This window comes from Haemaphysalis longicornis, unplaced genomic scaffold (assembly GCF_048455015.1).
Source record: "Haemaphysalis longicornis isolate Haplotype H1 unplaced genomic scaffold, Haemaphysalis longicornis Haplotype H1 scaffold_9, whole genome shotgun sequence".
NCBI lineage: Eukaryota > Metazoa > Arthropoda > Arachnida > Ixodida > Ixodidae > Haemaphysalis > Haemaphysalis longicornis.
In genome coordinates this window covers 168,268,824-168,273,097 of record NW_027526460.1, presented here as the reverse complement: position 1 = coordinate 168,273,097, position 4,274 = coordinate 168,268,824, and the positions used below count along the sequence as shown (strand labels likewise).

General features: G+C 49.5%; 1 long non-coding RNA gene across 1 annotated transcript; it reads left to right on the top strand.

Moving 5' to 3' along the window:
- Positions 1–1,032: 1,032 nt before the first annotated feature.
- On the top strand, positions 1,033–2,725 carry LOC144152013 (uncharacterized). Its single transcript, XR_013319030.1, has 2 exons — positions 1,033–1,364; positions 2,302–2,725. It is a non-coding gene; the product is annotated as an uncharacterized LOC144152013 (long non-coding RNA).
- Positions 2,726–4,274: the final 1,549 nt, after the last annotated feature.

Genomic DNA, 4,274 nt, shown 5'->3' with positions numbered 1-4,274 from the left:
CTTCTAGTGTGTCCCCTGTTGTACTGACCAGGGGCAGGCTGTGTGTCTGTTGTCCTTTAAGGTTACGTATTCGTTTCCAGACTTTGTGAGTGTCGGTGTATGAGTTGATGGAAGTGAGGAAGGCACGCCAACTCTCCCTTTTCGCCTCACGACGCACACGCTTCCCAAGAGCCTTTGGCCGTTTAAAGGAAATGAGATTATCGGGCGTGGGGTACCGGCGAAGGACACCCCACGCCTTGTTCTGGGCCTCTCGCGCCCGCCTACAGTCTTCGTTCCACCAGGGCCTCCTTGGGTTGCGGGACGCACTAGAGGCCTGGGGCATAGACTTTTCGGCGGGGTCGAGTATGTGTGCCGTGACGAGTTGGGCTGCTTCCTCCACGTGTAGGTGTTTTATGGGTGTGTGGTGTAGTTTAGATGTTTCTGTGAATGTACTCCAGTTTGCTTTTGATTCATTAAACCTGTTATGGGAAGATGGACTGCATGGGCCTTTACCTATATACGTTAGGGAAGTGGGGAAATGGTCACTACCATATGGGTCTGTGCCCACACCCCACTCAAGACATGGAAAGAGAACTGCGGAACCAATAGCCAAGTCAAGATGCGAGTATGTATTGTGTCCTAAGTTATGGTATGTAGGCTGTTTTTTGTTGAAAAGGCATGCTCCGGAGGATGTAAGAAACTTCTCTATCAGGCGACCTCGGGCATCCGTTCTGGAGGAGCCCCAAAGAGAGTTGTGCGCATTAAGGTCGCCTGTTAGTATGTATGGTTCAGGCAGCTGGTCAACCAGCGCCTCAAAATAAGAGCTCAGAAGTGCAAAATCAGGAGGAATGTAAATGGAGCATACCGTTATCACCTATTAAATATTATCGTACGGATTGCTACAGCCTCAAGGACAGTGTTCAAAGTGACAGGGTGGCAGGCTAAGGATTTCCGGGCGACAATTGCCACACCTCCTGAAGAGTGTGCAGCCAACCCTGTCCTTTCTGAATACCATGTACCTATTCAAGAAATTTGTTTGTTTAGAATGGACCCTATGCGAAATTGCTTGGTGATCTAGCAACACTGATGTAAACAAGACCGTCCGCCATATTGGTACGGGCGACGATCGCGAAGTCTCGCATTGTTTACTGTGGAAAAGTAGGTGACGGTAACGCGGTATGGCTCAAACTGGACTGCGTTTTTCGGGTCCCGACCACGGATTGTGGACGAAGGACTCGTCTGCGCTGCCGACTGTGTCTGAGGACTCACACCACTCGTGGTGCCGCGCCGAAGACCCATCCGAGCCCAGCGCAGCAGGCATGCCGCCTAGCCACCGAGCCGCATTGCTCGCCTTCATCGGTGCGGACAAACACGTGCGACTCGCAGTAAGTAAATCTTTGTTTTTTACTTGACGCGAGTTAACCGGTATGAGCATTTGTACAGCACTTTGTTCACCGTTGTTTACCATGTAAATGCGTAGCGGGGACCCTGTTGCAGTAACCCTGAAAGAGGAAAGCGACAATCGCCAGACCGTACCGCTAGTGGGTGGATTAGGTATTTTCAAATGCTGTACATCGAATTTACGGGACGATTTTTGGCGAAGATGTTTACGGAAAGGTTGCGGCCGTTTTCCGTGACGGTCGTCCGCCCGTGCGTTTGCCGCAAAGCATTCGTGCTTTGCGGCGAAGTCAACTACAAAAGTGCACATGCGCCTTGAATTTTCGTTTTTGTGTGTGTTTTCATTATTTATTGCGCATGTCCTGCCGCAAAAATCTGTTTGTGCGTCTGGCTTGTCCTTTTTTGGCAGTGGGGTGGTTGTGGTAGCTTCTAAAGCGCATGTTTTGAGTGTGCCCGAACAGATAATACCGTAAAACCTCGTTAGCTCGAACTCACTGAACTAAAAATTTTTTTTAAAAATTCGGTGGGTCATCGGTATAGCCAGAATGTTTACCTGTTTATCTGGAAAGGTTTTGGAAGTGAGTTCCAGATAATCATAATATTGCTTGCTTAAGTTATGACGAACACGAATATGCGGGTACTGGTATCATTACCCACGGTGAGGTTCTCTTGTAAGTACATTAACAAATCATGCAGCGATACTTGCACGCTCGAACTTGAAAAACAATTTTGACATCATTGCTGTTTGAGGTGTAGATTATTGCCCTTGCAACAGTGTTAAGCAAGACACCAAATCTGGTCATTTTGAGTCGAGATGTTCCTTGCGGCCACTGCTTTCTGCTCTGTCCCTGTAGCATAAACTGTAGCGGATTAGTCCTGTTCTTCCCTGAGTGCTATTTACTGTTACTCTCTCTGTTCTTGCAGGTTGGGCCTCATCCATGTGGTCAGCAGCTGCTTTCGCTCCCAGAGAAAAATTGACCGGCCCTATGTTGTGTGCCTCACCTCTGAGACGGACAGTGGGGCGATTGTGGAGGCAGCGTGCGAGTGCCCGGCGGGTTGCAGTGGAGCATGCAGTCACATCCTGGCAGCTGTACTCGTACTCTTGCAAGCCCAAGGTTTTAAAGAGGCGCCACCGGAGCTTGCGTGCACAACTGCCACGACAGTGGGGACGTCTGAGACAGCAGGGCATCAAGCCAGCGAGTGTCCAAGACATTGACTGGAGAAGCCCGCAAGAAAATGGCCCCTCCCTTCCCTTGCCAATGCGTCTGTTCGGCGCACGTCGAGTGCAGGAGCAATGCGAGCAGCAATAAAGTGTCTTGCAAGCGCTCGGGAGAAAACTTGGTAGCCTTTGGAATGGGTTTTTTGCCTCAGTTTTGCTGGCCTCACCCCCCCCCCCACACACACACACAGTAACAGAAACGAGGACTGGCATGTCACCTGGAGGGTCACCTATGAGCTACCAGCTAGCATTCAAGCAACATCACGCCGTGGTCATCTCGCGAGCACGCAGAGGCTGGGCAATGTCGTGTTTACTAGACCGCTGCATGCAGGGGTGCGCGAATGCTGTTCCATTTATATCCACAGTTTGCTATATTGCACGCGCTATAAATCAGCGAAGTATTTTAATTTACTAGGATTTTCACTGTGGATACAAAAAAAGCAAAACCACTCAAGCTGATGCGCGGTGGACTGATGCAACTCGAGCCGTTTTTTTTTTTTTTTTGATGAAAACTTGAACATTTCCTCACCTACCTACATCAATGGCCACTATCATTACGCCGGAGGCATGCATGCAGTATGTGACAAACTAGAGGAGTGAGTGGGTATTTTAGTCGCAAAATATTCGACAGTAAATACATCGCGGCTGAAATGACAATGGGCAACAAGTTAACTTGACGTAAACAAACCTGTCAGCCCGGCAAATCGGGAACCAAGTGCAGAAACTCGAATTTTCCAACGTCAGATCATCATAAAACAGTGTACGCCACTTCCGCAACGACAGGCGGTTAAATGCACCGAAAAGAAACTAACAACTTACTCCGATACCGTGCGCGCCCGCCACAGAGGAAATTTTTAACCGCGCCGTGACGGCGTAGTGCGGCAAGAAAAGTTTACAGCCCTAGGTAAGATAAAGGCTCGTGTAGGGGCTAAGCGGTACCATTTAACAATGAAATGAAGCGGGCGTAGAGCCACAGGGACGAGTGAAGAAATAAAGCCTAATTTTGACAACGTGTGGTACTGTTTCCCCGCTCGAGCGCCGCTGTCAGTCATAAATAGGTGACGCACGCTCAGGCTTCATTTATAATACAAAGGCTGAACCACGGAACTCCAACGCAGCTGTATTTTTCATCCGGACAGCGACTACGAAATCCCGCGCTTAGCGAACCAATGACAAATACTCGCTCCCAGCGCAACGCGCTCAGCGTGTCACAAAGGTTGCTCGCGCCGGCGTAGTTCGCGTCAGAAAGTTCGTTCAAGAGCGTGGAACTTCACGTGCCTTTTCTCCATCTGGACCGGTATTTCCTCGTTGCGTGCACTGCGGCACGCAGCAATGCTACGGCATTGTAGTCCATCAACAAGTGCGGTCAATGCCCGCCTTCTATGTTTTGCTACTTGGTTTCGGTTTCAAACGACCGTACCAAAATGGCGGACCTAGTTACCGGAGTCGCCGTGAGATGGCGGGGCGCATTTTGCATAGGGTCTATTGAGGTGGGTTTCCTGGAGACACATGATACTTGGCTGACTGGCATGCAGAATCGCATACACATCGTCAAGATTTTTAAGGAGGCCTCTGCAGTTCCATTGGATGATGTTTTCTATTCCCATTATTTAAATTTAAGAATGACTGGAGTTTGTGGGTTCGTGTGTGTTCATGTGTCGTCTTTCGGGGCTGTTAC